At 42.5% G+C, this 17,191-nt stretch overlaps 1 protein-coding gene across 3 annotated transcripts in view; it reads right to left on the bottom strand.

Annotated features, from left to right (window-relative positions):
• The window catches only part of FAM126A (family with sequence similarity 126 member A), a 60,517-nt gene extending 57,827 nt beyond the window's left edge, over positions 1-2,690 (bottom strand). For all 3 annotated transcript variants that reach the window (XM_045828192.1, XM_045828191.1, XM_045828193.1), the window contains exon 1: positions 2,488-2,690. The gene's annotated coding sequence lies outside the window, so the exon portion shown is untranslated. The remainder of the gene's footprint in view (positions 1-2,487) is intronic.
• Between the last annotated feature and the right edge of the window lie 14,501 nt (positions 2,691-17,191).

Below are 17,191 nucleotides of genomic sequence, written 5' to 3'. Positions count from 1 at the left end.
TTCCTCATTTTCAATTAATGAAACCAAGTCAAATCCTCAAGGTCCTTCTTCCTTCCCAAAAGTCACAGGACCTATCAGATTCTACCTTACTATGCCAGAGTGATGGTCTAAAACAGAAATCCATTTAATGTCTTCTTGATCACCTTCAATCCAATCCCCTTAGCCAGGTAACAATGCCCAGGTCTGGCCCTCAACCACTCTCACTTACTCTCATATTCTACCATGTCCCTCCCGAACCTCTGCATTCAAGTCATATCAATGTCAGTGATACTGACTTTGGATTTGTCATTGGCAATGACTTTTCTACATTGTCTTGGCTTCTCATGCCTCCTTGCCTTTTCACTTATATTCTCCTCTTGGAAAGTTATTCCATTACTCCCTGCACTTGGCAAAAAGACATCATACTTCAAAACTCTACTGTGTACTCGTGACTCTACCCTACACCAAGCTCTTAGCCATCTCCTTCTACCTCCTGCTGCCGTACTACACTAGGCGTATCTCTAGTCATGTTTATCACATGGTATTATAACTGCTACTTTACTTATCTGTCTTGTAAATTAAACAGTAAGTTCCTTGATAAAAAGAGCTATGACATTTATTCTTGTATCCCTAGTACCTATTCAGCCTGAGTCAGTACAAAAGAAATTTGTTTGATGTAATTTTAATTATTTACAAAATGTAAACTTGAAACCCCAAAAATGGTCTTGATACTAACATCATTTAAAGACTTATTAATACTCATTACAAAGTAAATATCAGACAACAGAATCCCAAATAAGATAGTCAAATATCTTAATGATAAGATATTTTTGAACTGTCAAGATGACACCACTCTAAAAAATTCAACCAAGAGCAGATTTCAGAAAAGAGAAACACAACGAAGGAAACATGCCAAGAATGACATACTGACCTGGCCAATGCCTCATCTGGATGTCCATATCCAGGTACTGTCAATGCTGATAACTAATAGGGTATATAATCCCTTTACGGTAATAATCATAAGCATAGTAAATTTTAAAAAATAAGCAAAATCCAGAGTTTGTTTTCTAAACATGTGAGGGTTTTCCCCCTTGCCATTTTGTTACAATGAATTATTTGAATAAATGACTTAGAAGCTACTGTTGGCCAAGCCAATCCTCAAGTCAGTATTTTTCTTTCTTGCTTTTCCCTGCATTTTAAACATATGGTGCTTTGGACTAATACCCACCTTGCAAACCTAAAGAAAAAAAGTGCTTCGAAATTTGGGGTGGGGGGTGAGGTGTGAGAGTTCGGACGTTCAGAGAATGTTAAGGAAAACAAGCCTCCCAGGTCTGTAACATTGACTCAAGGTTACACGGATCCTTATTACTGTATGCAGATAAGATTTTAAAAGCTGAAATATCAATCTGTGAAGTGTTACATGAACCAAAGAGGTGGTATACCTGCTCCGAAAACTACGTGTGACTCAAAGACAAATAATTTGCAAAAGGACAATTTGGTCCTGCCGCGGGTGGAACGGTCTCCGAGACAAGCAGCGGCTGCCAGTGGAACAAACTCCCCCTATCTGCAGAGCGGGGCGGCTGCCGGGCGTGCGATGGGGGTATCTGCCGGAGACCCCACTCCGTGCGGTCGAAGCCACTAGGGCAAAATTACAATCTTTCAGAAATGTCTACACTGTGAGTGTGCAAAGCACACATGTGCACACTGAAGGGCGGGCACCCAGGTTAGCTGAAGCGTGCAAACTTGGGGTCTTTATATGCAACAATTTTCAGACAAAACCCAGCCGATTCTCGAGCACGTTAAGATCAGCCTCGGAAGAGGAGTAACTCAGAGAGAGAAGGGGCAAGTGCCGAAGAGGACATCCAGTGTAATAACCAAGGAGAGAATCGTGGCTGCTTTCTGAATCTCTGTGTCCTGCGAGGGGCCAAAGACCGAAGCGAATGCTTTCAAAGAACGAGGAGGGTCGACGGTAACCATTTTGGCCACTAGACCGGACCCCTGACCGAGACTCGCTGGACTGCGGGGAAGGGACGGGAGGGGTCGGGCTGGAGCATCAGCCGCGGTGGGGCAGGGGCGAGGGGCTCCCACCCTAGTTCGACCCCGCAGAGGGGCGGCCGGGCCCCTGAGGCGGTGGCACCGGGTCACGCCCGGGGTCTGGACCGCTCCTCGCGGGGGAGAAGAAAGACCCGAGTCCGCGCGCACAAAGCTGCGGCCGCCCGGGCGGCAGCAGCAGCAGCAGCAGCAGGAGGGCTGTGCCCAACTTCGGGGCGAGCAGCCACCGACCGCAGCCCACTGACCCGGCCCCGCCACGCGCAGCCCGCGACGCCCCCGCGTCGTCCACCAGCAGCGCCTCGCGCGGGAGCCGTTACCCCAAACGAAGCCGCTGCCCGGGCGACAAAGTCCCGGCCCCCTCCCAGCCTCAGCCTCGCCCCGGCTCCTCCCCGACAAAAAAGTTATCGGTCCTTGGCAGCCTTGGGGGCCCGCCGAGGGTTGCTCAGCCGGACTCACCAGAGAGGCTCCCCGAGCTCCACCTCCAGATCCTCCACTTGTATGGCTCGCAGCGACAGCGACGGCGTCTGTTCTGCCTTGTCCCGGGTGGAAGCAGCACCTGCCCCCCTTCTTCCTAGCAAAACGGGTCCGGATGAGCCATCTTCCCCCTCCGCTCCGTGACTGACAACCCAGCTCCAAGAGCTGCCACCGCCGCCAGCCACTCTGACAGGCACGACTAGGGACCCGTCCCCAGACAGCCAACCACCACCGCCCCACGCCAGTTTGGCCTATTGCCGCCGCCCAGGGCGGGACCAGAACAACTTCTCCACCAATGAAAATCTCCCTCTGCTGGGTCTGGGGGCGGATCCGTGAGGTGGGAGGGAGAGCAACTTAGGTGGGCGTGGTTCTCAGCAGCGGGCGTGGTCGGAGCTCTCTAAGGGAGATGATTGACTGTTAAGATTTGCGGTGCGGGCTAGGCAATAGTCATCAGTGAAGGTCTTTTAGACTCTGAGTCATTAGGATTTATGGTACTCTCAGAAGAAAATAAGCTTTTAGTAGTGATGTTAACCATAATCACAGAAGAGAAACTGATATTTTTAACTTCTTGATCAGAAGGATTTACTTCCCAGTAAGTTGAGACATTAAGAATTTATCAAACTCTTATCAAACTCTAAGAGAAAGAAAATGTACATTTCTGCAAAATGGTAATAAAAACTCTTCCCACTTTATTATATCGTTGCTTTTGGCCTTAGCCTGGAAAAAGTCAAATACAATTTCCCAGTTTTCTTTCCATGGGCTGTTTTTCCTTTGTTCGTTTTGTTTTTTCAATCTTCCCTCCCTACTCTTTGCCCAAACAGACATTATTTTGTGTAACGACTGGAACCTGAACACATCTGAGCCTGCTCTTACCTATATTCCCTGTTTTCAACCTTGTCAACTCCTCCTACCACATCCCTCTCAAGTCCAGTCAGAATTAATTAGAAGAAAAATAGACTTCACCCTGGAAAACAGATAGTCATTCCAGGTTTTTCTTGGAAAGGCAAAAGGCTTCTAAAGCAACCAGTAATCTTTTCAAACATGCCACACATAAACAAAAATATATATTACTTGCCCTGACCAGAGTGGCTCAGTTGGTTGGGTGCTGTCTAGCAAGTGAAAAGTTGCCGGTTCGATTCCTGCTGGGGGCACATGGGTGCAGGTTCAATCTCCTGTCCAGCACATATGAGAGGAAACCAACTGATGGTTCTCCCTCACATTGATGTTTTGCTCCCTCCTTTTCTCCTTTCATTCCCCTCTCTCAAAAATAAATAAATAAAATCTTTTTTTTAAAGAAACAAAATATATTACTTGATATCAAAAGGACATCAAGCAAACAATTTCAGGTAATCATTAAGGGAGATCTATAGAACAATCAGAGAGGATCTCCCTTGCAAGAGCACAGTCAAGGTTATTAGTAAATAATAACAATATGCAGTAATAAGGGCAACAGAGCTGAGCTCAAAGAGCAAGATCGCACAGGAAGAAATTATTGTGTTTAAGAAAGCCAGGGAACTTCACAAGGAAGGTGATGTTTGAATTGGATCTTAAAAGGCAGATAGGAGTTTGCCAGAGAATAAAGTCAAAGAGCATTTCAGGAAGAGAAAACATCATGTTCAGAGGCACGGAGTTGTAAAAGGGCACTGAGTGGCTGGGGAACGTTGGAAAAATGGGTAGGGCTGCAAGGTAAGCAGCAGCCAGAAATTAAGCTAGAGCAAAAGGTTGAGGTGATTGTAAAAGGCCTCACTAGCCTTAGTACAATACCTAGTGTACTAAGGTATTTAGATGAGCACTGTCCAGCAGAGCTTCCTGCAAAGACAGAAATGTTCTATACATGTGTTGTCCAATAGGAGAGCCACCAGCCACATGTGACTATCCAGTACTTCAAATACAGTACAGCTGAAGAACTCAATTTTTATTTGAATTTTAATAACTCCCATATTGGACAGCTTAGATTTAGACTTTATTCTACAGACAGTGAGGGACCAACAGAATCTTTTAATCATGTGGACAACACAGTTGTCTTTTAAAGATTGACTACCCTAAAGCCTGTGCAGAGGGTATCTGTTCTCTTTGACGGGAGTCTTGACAGATCAGAACAGGGTATTGGTGGAGGATTGGCAGGATAATTTAGGTCAGCTGGGCCAGAGCCTGGCCAGGGGAGGTGTTTACCCAAAGGATAGGGACAGGAAGATGTAAAAGGTATGTTATACCCTGACATCTTAGAGAACACAAGTAATCAAAACCAAGGAAATTGAATTCTGCTATCAAGTCCTGGCAGAATACAAAAGTGAGGGGCCAAAAAAAAAAAAAAGGAAGAAAGCCAAAGGGTCAGCTAGCTAGCTCATAAAACAAGGAGAGAGCAAGCGTGAACAGCAGCGCACACACACAGTGAGTTTTACTGGCCGTTATCCATGTGAGCCACTGCTTGTTGGTGAGATTTAAAGAGCCAGAGAGTTTAGTATCAGGAAGACCCATGAGGACCAGGGCAAAACTCCAGGAGAGACGGAAGTCCGAACCACACGTGTGGCAGTAGGGATGGAAGGGAGGGGCAAATACTTTCTGGCTTTCTGCACTATGCAAGGCATTCAGCTTGACAAGGACACAAAGGAATGCTAGACGCTTCCAAGATACCTAGGTGGATAACAAACAGGTAAAAAGTTAAGCAAAGATTAATCATTCAACACAACAATAGGAGAGATGACACAAAGCAGTACATGACTGATTTACTATTCAGATGATTTCCTAGGCAATAACTGCTGTGTGGGTTCAGGAGAGAGACCAAACCCTGTAGTCAAAGGCAGTCAGGGAAAGCATCATAATGGAGATAACACTGATCCGGGTATTGAAAAAGGGACAGGAATTTGAATCAGGGGGAAAAAAAAATGTGTGAAGAAGAACCTCTTGGAATGCCTGGAAAAGGAGCAATAGAAGAGAAGCACAAACAATGGACAGAGGGCACCAGAGGCCATCTGGGCTGGCCAGAGCATGGCAAGAAAGGTTGGGGATATAAAACAGAGCACCTTCAATGCAAATTCCAATGTTCAGGCTCTGTCCTTTCACCTAGTGGCTTCCTGGCTGCTTCACAGAATTACTTAGGATGCCATTTCAAAATATAAATAGCCAAACCACACTCACACCAAATAAATCAGAAAATTGGGGGTGGAGCCTGTGTGTGATTCTGACATACACCCAGGGTTAAGAACATAGAAATGACAGCATAACATGTTAGTAATGGTCAGTCAGGACCACGCAGAGGATGGATTGAGTGGAGAGAGAACTGAAGGCTGTCTGGTATATTTACATATCTGTTTCCTTTGTGCAAGAAGACAGGAAGCAGTTTACTGCCTGACTTCACTTCCCGTTTTGCAGTGGTAAGATGATAGAGTAAGTTGTCTTTCCTCTAGAGTAAAACCAAAACACAAATTTATGTTTATAATCCACTCTACTTCTTATCACAATTTGTGCATATAAAAATTATTTTCAATAATAACAATCTTCAGATAACCATTATATATAACTACTAGTATTTTTAGCAGCAAAGCACCAGGAAAATGCCCGAGAACATTCTGTTTTAAAAGGGAAATGCTTTTAACCTACTTTATTAAAGTCAGCATATTCCAGACCTTCCCCACCCATCTTTGCTAGCCTCTGATAGCTGTAAGCACAATTCTACATTAACAACTAAAATGCACTTACCTTCTTGCAACTAGGCTTATTAAAATGTCAGTTGAACATTATAAAGCGTGAAGATTTTTTCTATAATATTAAATTTCAGGAACTTTAAGAAAATTTAGTTCAAATACATTTCTATTAAAATCAGCCAGAAAATAGGTAGGTAACATGAATATTTTTTCCAGTTTTACTGAAGTACAATTGACATATAACAGTGTGTAAGTTCAAGATGTACAATGCGATAACTTGATTTATATATGTGTATATATATATATGTGTGTGTGTGTGTGTGGTGAAATGATCATAAGGTAATTAACACATCTATCACCTCATATAGTTATATTTTTCCTTTCTGCATATGCGTGTGTGTGGTGAGAACCTCTAAGATCTACTCTCTTAGCAACTTGCAAGTATATTATACAGCACCATTAACTATAATCACCATGCTGTACATTACATCCACAAAACTTATTTGCCTTAGAACTGGAAGTTTGTATCTTGGACCAGTATCTCCCCATTTCCCCCACCTCCAGTCTTTGGCAACCACCCATCTACACTTTGTTTCTATCCAACATGACTAGTTTAAATGAAAGAGTCAGGAGAATTTTGCCTTGAAAAAAACACATGAAAAACATGTTACTTTAATGATCGGCATGTATTTTTAAAAATCAAAACAAAAAGAATGTGACTGCAGTCATTCTGTCTTGCTGTGCCAGATCCCCTTTAGGTCTAAGAGCTGCTCCAGCCAGTGCCCCCAGCTGGGGCAGCAGCCTAAACCATGATGTGTGCGTACAACCTGCTTCACACCACCAGATAACCGAAGGCAGTCAGGCCCAAAAGGTGCCTCAGTGTGAGCACTCTACCCAAACGGGGTGGTGGTGACTACCCACACCCATTCCCTTCCAAGAATTTGAATTGGAAGTGGAAAAGGAAAATCAATCAATCTCCTGGTGGGAGGAAAAGCTAAAAAGTAAGACATAGGAAGAAGCCCTAAGAAGGGTAAATTACGAGTGAACTATGAGTGAAGTGAAGACATTAGGCAGAGAAAAGACATATGAAGTAGAGGATGAAGCACCTGGTAACAAAGGAGCAGCAGAGGTAGAGACAGAATAGAATGAGTCGCTGTAACGGAGATGGTGACCGGTGAAGTCCCGCTGTCTAGGGGACAGTGAGATGGCCATTTCCTACAGCCCCAGTTCCCCGTGTACATGCTCAGCGTCTCTGGGGTCCAACAGCAGCTCTGCCCAGAGTCCTGTGAGATTCCCATCTGTATCTCCTAAGATAGTCTAAGTGAATTGTTGTATCTTTCACCTTCTATAAACCAGTAAGTAAACTTCCAGAATTGCGGACCAAGTGAAAGAAGCTGGACCAATTGCATTTTGCAAAGAGAACTTTATACTTCAATGTGGGTTACAAGTTTTTCTAGGAGGAACACCTAGAAAGAAGAAAACATTCTCCATATTTTTCAAAGGAGAGCCATATATTAAAGTTAATTTTAACATCCTTATAACAGATATTTTAAGGGAAAAGTCTTCTTTCTCTTGGTTCTGAATAGTGGAGCCAATGTTGTTTATCTTGACAAGAAAGGCGCACAGATGGGATAGAAAACCCAGTGACTAGCTGCTGCCCTGGTTGAAAAATGAAAAAATATCCACATACATCTTCTAAGACATTTTATTAACCATTGTCTTGTACAAGAATTATTGTCGGCTGAATCTTGTTATACGGCTTTTACGAATCACATTGTTTAAATATTTTATGACCTGGGAAAAATATTTTATGGCCTGGGAAAAAGATGAAAAAGACGGATATAAAACAGTATACTTGACATGGTCACAATTTTGCAAACGTTTGTGTCCGAAGACTGTATCAGCAACATGTAAGCACAGAGAAGACATGGGTGAATTTTATTTCCTTCTTCACACATGTTTTTGAATGTACCAAGTGTTCCACAATAAACAGGAGTTAGTTTCAGAACCAGAAAAAGAGATATACATTACTTTTTAAAATAAGGAGACAACAGACCCCATATCACACTGTGGATTCTGCCCATGGGAAACTCAGTTAAACATTCTTCCTTTTACTTTCAGCCAATAAGTGCTTCAAAATTCTTTAAAGTGCCCTAGAAATTCCACAGAGAAGCTCTTGTTGCTGCTGGAAGCAAAAGACCTCACTAGTGAGTACTTAGTATAAAAATCCAAGCTTGTATGTAGATTCTCTCTTCCAAATGGCAGCCCAAAGAACAAAAAACACAGAAAAAAATGTATAGATAACTGTAGCAAACAGGGACACCACTGGCTCAAAGCAGAACTGTGCTTTGTCATCTTTGGGTCCCCACAGTATAAGGGTAACAGCTCAGCCCACAGAAGAACTTCAAAAATACGAGCTAAAGGAGAACATGAAAAGATGGCAGTTTCCTCTGCTGTCTTGGTTTGGTTTACGAATCTTTTCCAGTTTTGCAGACCCATCCGCAAGTCCATAGGCCTAGTGGAAACATGATTTCTCCCCTTTCTGACCACTCACTGTATATGTGAGTACACAGTGTACTTCAGTGAGTATTCAGTGAGTATACTGTATACTGCATCAGAAACAAGGTATTTCCGTTGTATTCAGTATAACATTTCATTGTGTATTACCAATGTTAACACATCAGAAATTGTTTCCTATGTGTTAACTTCTCTCCCAGAGAGCAGAGGCAGCAAGCAGGTCACATACCTCTTTGGTTTCCGTGCCAAGTGTATCCCCAAATAGTTCAAGAAGCACAAGTAATGGCTAACGGGTAGATGAGTCTGGGAAGGAGAGGGAGGGAAAGAAATGGCAGGAAGAACCACACCCCCAAAGAATTTTGCCAGCCTATTCATTCTGGCATGTAATGCTTGGGTTAAGAGAGTACTGTATGAATAATACTTCCATTTTCAAATTTTGTTCTCATATACTTAGTCATCATCACCACACCCTGATATTCAAGCCAGTAAAGAGTTTCAGTGAGCTGATTCAGCATCATCAGCAATGTTCACTGAGGACACCATCCAACTGGTCTTTCTTAACACCCGTTATGCCAGCGGAACCAAGGAGCACCTTCTGCAGATCTTCGCTGCTTAGCTGAGACACTTCCTCAGCACAGGTACTTCCTGAGCACGGGCATGGGGTACGTGTCCAGGCCTAGCTATCTTGTGACATTTAAAGGTTGCCGCCCCAAAAAACCTCCACCTCTATGGGCTGAACCATGATACTAATCCCTAAAGTCACTCTTGAGGATTGTTTTTTTTAATTTAAACTACACCAAGAAGCGAAAAATCACATCAGTCATCAAAAAGTAAGCAAAGATGACATGATGATGTTCCTAAGAAAGGGCAGAACAAAGCTCTCAGAAAGAAAACGGGAAAGGCAAAGGAGAGGAATGTGGACAGATGTCTGCGCCCGGCAATGTCTAGGGCAGTCTCTCACTCGGGAGTCCGCGGGCGGTCAGACGCGCTCAGGCACTGAGAAAAACCGGGGAGACTGATGAAAAAAATATAGCCTAAAGGGACTAAGGAGGGGCAGGTCATGCTGACTTGGACCATCCCTGCCACTCTGCAATTATACTTTTTTTTAGTTGAAGTATACATATAAAAAATTAGAGAAAACAGAAAAATGATTGCCCCCGTCAATTGGTACAGATGAACACTGCAACCACGGACCCAGGTCAAGAAAAAGAACGGACAACAAGCTCCGTTGGAGCTTGTTCCTAATGTTCCTTCCTCCCTCCTTCCCCAAAATAACCTCAGTTTTGCCTGCTACTGTTTTAGTGGATCTGCCTATTAAATTTTATGTAAGTGGAATCATACAGCATATACACTTTTGAGTCTGACTTTTTTGCTCCATGTTATGTTTGTAGAATCTACCCATATTTCCTGTCATAATTATAGTTTATTCTTTTTCATTGCTGTGTGGTATCCTACTGTAAGAATATGCTACAATGTACCTGACTATTCTACAGCGGAGGGATGTTTGGGTTGTTTTCAGTGGAGGGCTCTGGCTATCACAAATAACGCTGCTGGGAGCAGCCTTGTTCGTGACTCTCAGTGTACATTTATGGGCACTTTTGTGGTATATATCCAAGAGTGGAATTACTGGGTTTAGGTTCAGCATATGCTCTTATTGGCATGATGCTGTCGAATCGTTTTTGCAAAGTAATTATATCATTTACACACTCATCAGTGGAATATGAGGTTTCCAGTTGCTCAACATCTTTGTCAATATTTATATGATCAGTCTTTTAAATTCTAGCTATTCAGGTGGGTAGGTAATGATATTGAATCGTGGTTTTAATTTGCATTTCCCGGATGACTAATGCAGACTTTCTCATGCTCTGCAATTTTAAACCTTCTCTGTAAGTCTGTTTCACTGCAAATCACTGCTCAGCCACATTTTAATTTAGAATCAATAGTCATTTTAATTGAAATACATTTGACATCTAACATTGTATAAATTTAAGGTGCACAGCATTTTGACTGGATTCATTTACATCTTGCAATATGATTACCATTGTAGCTATAATTAGCTCTTCCATCATGTCACATAATTATAATTTCCTTTCTGTGGTTGGAATAATTAAAATATAGATTCTTAACAAGTATGATGATTATGATACAATAATGTGGCCTACAGTCACTGTACTGTTCTATATATCAGATCTCTAGGACCTGTTTTTCTACTAATTGCAAGATCAACAATCATTTATTAAGTTCCTAATGTCCCTAATTAAGCCTCAGACTCCGTGTCAGTTGTCTTCATGTACATGGCCTGAAGCTGGTGGTGAGAGATTTTTCCGGTGTGAGTAATACCTGGTCAGTCCTGCTGGTTTAGTTCCGTACACTGTCGCTGACATTGTACAAAAAAATATTTCAGAGAAAAGAATGTGCAGGCAGGGGTGAGGGCAGAGAACTGGAAAAAGAATTAAGTATAAAAAGTAAAAACCAGCTGGGTTTTCAAACTTTACAACTTGAAAATAGTTAATGACAGTTTCTACAACTAAGCAATTTAATCCACTAGCTATAAAAGAGGATGATGATCAGTACCAATGCAGATAATACTAGTCTTTATAAACAAAGGGAAAAGCAAGCCCTGTCTGGCATAGCTCAGTGGATTGAGCGCAGGCTGCGAACCAAAGCATTGCAGGTTCAATTCCCAGTCAGGGCACATGCCTGGGTTGCAGGACACGGCCCCCAGCAACTGCACATTGATGTTTCTCTCTCTCTCTCTTTCTCCCTCCCTTCCCTCTCTAAAATAAATAAATAAATAAATAAATAAATAAAATCTTAAAAAAAAACCAAAGGGAAAAGCAAAATTTGAATGGTATTTGATGGTATTGTGAAATAACAATCTCCTCAAAAGATCTTTCTTTGAATGACTCATAGACAAAATAGGTTTTCTGAAAATGAGGGTGAACATTTGATAGCATGAGTTAACTTGTCCTGAAAATCCATCTGACAATTTTCTCTAAAGCTGGCTACAAATTACCTTCTTCTGCATCTCTCTGGAGAAGTGGTGCTAGATGACCTTCCCCTCCATCCCAGGCTGACTGGAGGATGTGACTATCCCATCGTAGGCTCTGTGTATCAGATTGAAATATGGTAAATGTGCAGACAGTGGCCAGGAAGGAGAATATGAGGAGAGTACTTGGGAACGGTGACATACTACACTCTAAGTAACAACCTTCAACAGTTAAATGCAACTTTGTTTAGCAGGTCTCTCCCTGGATCAAGGACAGATAGACCTCCACAGAGCAAAGGGCCAGGGACAGTCTGAAATGCTGAGCCACATTCAATGGGGGGAAGATGAACCCCCTCCTGGCTGAGCTAGGAACAAGTTTTTGGTGACAAGGAATGAAGTAGGGGGAGGAATCTTGAAAGGAACTTTGGAAAGAGGAATGGGCATGAAATGACATAAGGCAAAAGTCAACCGTTTTCCAATTTTCCCTAAGGCTGGCACCAAAGTATAGAAACCTAAAGTATCCTGCATTCCCTGGGTGACCAAAGCCACTACTGAACCTGATAATAGAATCAGCATTTTGACTACCTTAATTACTTATAGCTGAGGTGCGTTTGGAACGATCAAGTTGAGTTTTTCTGCTGAGCCTGTTTTTTCTTATTCATCCAGTTCTCCCAAAGAGATGCAGGTGGGCTTTAATTACAACCACACTTTCATCTCTGCAATGTGCATCTGACTCAGATAAATAGCCTAGTGCTGGTGGAATACACCTGCCTGGAGAGAAAATCTTCATTTTCTTCTTCCTCTCTAGGAGACACAGAAGGTCTGAGGAACTCAATTGTGAGGCAGAAATAAGATAATGAGTAGACTCAGAATGTCTAAAAGATGCACAGTGGGAGAGAGGAAGAGGTGCTTGTGGAACTGAAAGTCAGGACTAAGCTGAAACCTCACACTGATCGGGTACAATGTGTGACTTTGAACAAGTTCTGTGGGTATCAGATTTGTCATCTGTAAAATGAGGGGATTGGACTCTGATCTGAACTTAAAATGTTCTCTTGGTTGACACATTGCGGTTTTACTCAACGTTTTTTACCCAGAAGTTAGAAGTGTGGCAAAGAGGCCAGGCTGTTGTCCATCTCGTCCCCAGAGATTGGTTGGTCGGGGCCCCGAGAGGCTCTCACCGCTCACATTGCATCTCCTGGGCTCCTCTGACCTCTGGCTCTGTCTGGTTTGGGCCAGTGGGAGATACTGCAGGAGAACCGACAGAGAGAAAGATTTCTCTCCTGCTTCCACGTCTTGCATCTACAAGCTCAGACTCGCAGGAGGGTACAACCTGCAGCCAGCAGGGCACACGCAACCCAGGACAGTTATGAATGCGGCCCAACACAAAATCGTAAATTTACTTAAAACATGAGAGTTTTTGTGTGATTACGTGTTGCAGTGTGTTTAATGTGTAGCCCAAGACAATGCTTCTCCTTCTAGTATGGCCCAGAGACACCAAAAGTGTGGGCACCCCTGCTAGCAGATGACCCCTTCTTAGCTGCTAACACCTTAGCACTCCTTGCTCCTCAGGCTGCAATGGTAGTAGCTTCCCACTGTCGCTAGTACCTCAACATCCTTGCTGGCTTCCTTACCCATGCCGTCATCTCTGTGAACAGTCCATATACTCATTAATACCTCTTCCACTGAAAGATTTTGAGTGGTGAGTTCAGTTTCCTACCAGGATTCTGGCTCATACAAAAACTTTCTCTTCCAAAAGGAAGCTGCGGGTTACAGAATTCCCCGAGTGTCCCCTCTCCCCACACTATTACTCATTTCCAGAGAATGATGAGGTCTGATGGATATATTGGAGGAGGAAAAGGTATACAGAGTTAAGAGTTCTCTTTGTAAATATAGATTGTTTTATTGTTTTACACTATTGTTTTCTAACTGGACTTCATCCAAGCAGCAACTCACAACAATACACAGCTACACACCTTACACAAAAGAAGTTCAGGTTTGGAAATGGTTAAGTTATTTGGCCTACATAAACGTCAAACTACAGGATCCAAGTTCCAAAGACCATTCCCTCCCTCTCGACACCTCCTTTGATAAGAATTACTGGACTTGACTTTGAAGCATAATCAGATTACACAGGCAGTTTCCTAGATTTCCCTTTCACTTTTGCATCCAAGATACCATGATCCATGACCTTAATTTTTAACGCATTTTGGTTGTAGTCGGGAGTTGGAAGATTTTCAGAAGAGCTGTACAAACTTTCATTTATTTACTGAAATTTACATTTTTTTCTTTCTGATGATAACCTTTCTCCCTATGTGCTCTTTTTCCCTCCTCTCCCAGTCATTGTGGATGAGCAAAGGTGTCTGAGAAGCTTAATGTCTATTATAGAAATCCCCGACTTGACTAGAAAGGTCTACAATGTCTGAAAACTAGATGTGTTGAAGACACAGAAGGCTGGCAGGGAGGTGGGGAGTCTGAAACTGCAGAGGATACAAACCGGAGCTTTTAGAGTCCTAGAGAGCTGTGAAGTGGAGAGAGAAATGAAAAGCTTGGCTCAGCCTCTCCTGAAGTGTGTGCCATGGAGCCCTGGCACCCTATACCGCCCGCGGGGGTAGAAGTGGGGGTGGGGCGGTGGGGCGTGGTCACACGAGTTTGGCAAATACGTGGTGGCAGAACACGGCACCTTCTTGGGGAGCCCAAAGGCATGTTAAAGGCACTGTGGACTTCTGTAGTAAGGAATTCTGTTTAAGAATGGTTGAATCCCCATGTTTCCTCTCAACATTTTTGGTCCCAGAAACTCTTAATATAACACCTATTATCATTCTCTTGTGGAAATGTCCAGAAATAAACTTTGAGAAACACAGTAGGTTGTACTGAGAGCAGAAACTCAGGGAGTAAAAAGGAGGGAATGTGACTTTTATCTTCTCAGTCTCTTACTGGGCAATACGGCTCTTGCCCTGGGGTCCCAAACCAGACTGCTGCTCTTCTGCACCCTGGAGAGCATTCTCGCTCAATATGGTCTGAAGCACCAGACTGGCAAACGTTCGGTGTTTCACAGATATTTGTTGAATGAATTAATGATTGGATGAAATGAGATAATCCCTGCCAAGCCCTTAGCACTATGCCTGATACAGAGTACTAAATAGCAACAGATGCTATTACTATTCATCATGGTCTTTAGCTTGGAGGAAACAGAAAAAATCAGAACTTGTTATTGGGCCCTCGCAAATAACTGAAAGACTTAGGTAGGTCTTGCTCTTAGGTAACAAGTATTTTCTGAAAGAGTGCCTAATGATCATGCCACAATAAAATGACCTTTCACGGAGAGAAGTTTTACATGGAAATGTATCAGAATCACAGACAAAAATGTTGTTTGCTTACAGTCATAGAGAATGAATGGCAGGTTTTTCCAAGGAAGAAATGTTGAAATGGGTAAGTATTCCAGTTCTGTGATGCAAAAAGGAAGAGCTAATGTGTTATTTGAAAGTTTTGCTTTTTCATTTTTCATATCCTTCTCATAGTTGCAGTTATTTATGCACGAACCTGACAGGGGTAAGGTAACTGACTTCACTCCTGCTCCTCCCTGTGCTTGAGAGACAGAATGAAGGTTCTAACAAACTGCAAGTGTTAAGATGATGTGCATCGGCGTCTCTAGAAGGATTTATCTTGCCTAAGAATTTCAAGTGTGTCCTAATTTAGGAATGTACTGGAGTGTGTTTCTCACTGACAACTACTAACTAATCACATAGAATCTTCTGAAAGAAAACTATTTTTTTCTTGCTCACAGTATGAGATGAAAGCGTTAAGAATAGGGTTATGTTTTTATTGAGTACTTTCTGTGACTTAAAGCATCGAAATAAATTATTATTTATACATGCATTATCTCATTAATGAAAGATAACATTGTCAGCTATTTGGGAGAGGGAAAACCTGGCTTTAAGTTAAAATGTTACATATTTCAAATACAGGTATTTGCATTTTATTGAGTTTTAGGAATTTATTGGACATTGGTACATGTGGCCAAAGTAAAGACACTCTGATTTAAAGTAGCTGAAATAAGGAAATGTGCACAATCTTGCATATGCCGGGGGGTGCAGAGGAAGATCGAGCCCCTGGCTTGGTTAAGTCTGTGGCTCAATAATGTCATCCAAGTTCCTCTCTCTGTTCCGCTGTCTGCAGCACTGACTTACTACTGAGGCTGGTCCTCCCCTCGTGGCAACGAGATGGCTGCCAGTCACCAATAATTGTTCATTATTTACCTACATCAGGAGACAGTAAATCTTCCCACCAAGGAATATGGATACTCAGCTCATTTACTTTGTTTGTTCATCCCCAAGACAAAAGAGTGACACTGGTTGTTTGACCTCAGGGATGCTCAAAGTTCAGTCCCCAGATGAGCAGCTTAAGCTTCTGAGAACCTGGAAATCTGTTAGAAATGCAAATTCTCAGTCTTCACTCCAGTTCTAATGAATGAGAAATGCTGAGGGTGAGGTCCAGCAATCTGAGTTTTAACAAGTTTCCCATGTATTCTGCTTTAGATTTAACAGAATTGACCCCTAGCAATGGGGGAAGGGTGGATACCTGGACCAAACTGGGGTTGTGTTAGAAAAGAGGAAGAGAAAGTTATGCCTCTGAAGACACTAACAACCTCCACAGCCTGGATTTTTCAAGAACAGTACTGGTTTCAAAGATTCCATTCCATGGGGTTTACATATATGGTCATCATTAAGAGGACTATCTCAAAAACTCTCTTGACACCCTCTTGTGAATGTATTGTCTTGGGAAAGACTCAGAAGAGCTGAGTCCCAGTTACTTAGACTCTCTGAACCCCAGATTTTACTTCTGTAAAGGTGCTGGAAACAGAGAGTCTTTAAGTTCCTGAAAATAAATAACCATTATAGCCAGTGTTTGTTGAGCACTTACTACGTGCTAGGCACTGCCAAGTATTTTATGTAGTGCACTGGCATTTACAACTTAGAACAGCCCCTCTGAAGAACGTAGCTTGCCCAAACTCATAGGCTGCTGAGTGAAGAATTTGGGATTCGTGTCTATCTGACCCTACCGTCCATGCTCTATACTGGCCCACTCCCTGCCCCCTCCATCAGACTAACTCTTCATGATTCTGTAGTTCATTTGGTTTCATATGGTTCAGTTCATTGCGCTTTTTTAAAAGACACAGTTTGGTATAATGAAAAGAATGGGAACATTCAATTCAGATTATAAAAGATTTGGAAACAGCCTGAATGCCCATCAGTGGATGAGTGGATAAAAAAATCTGTGGTATATTTACCCAATGGAATATTACTCAATAGTAAAAAAGAAGAAACTTGTACATTCTGCAACAGCTTGGGTGGACCTGGAGACAATTATGCTAAGTGAATTAAGCCAATCAGTGAAAGAAAAATACCACATGACATCACTTATTAGTGGAATCTAATGAACACAATAAATTAATGAACAAAATAATAGCAGAAGCTTAGATACATGGAACAGATTGACAGCGACTGGACAGGAGGTGCGGCAGGGGTGTGGGTGAGAG

Source organism: Phyllostomus hastatus, unplaced genomic scaffold (genome assembly GCF_019186645.2).
Source record: "Phyllostomus hastatus isolate PE091 unplaced genomic scaffold, TTU_PhHast_1.1 phas_scaffold_78, whole genome shotgun sequence".
NCBI classification, from domain to species: Eukaryota; Metazoa; Chordata; class Mammalia; order Chiroptera; family Phyllostomidae; genus Phyllostomus; species Phyllostomus hastatus.
Note: the sequence above shows the minus strand (reverse complement) of the source record. Positions and strands in the feature narration are given on the sequence as shown.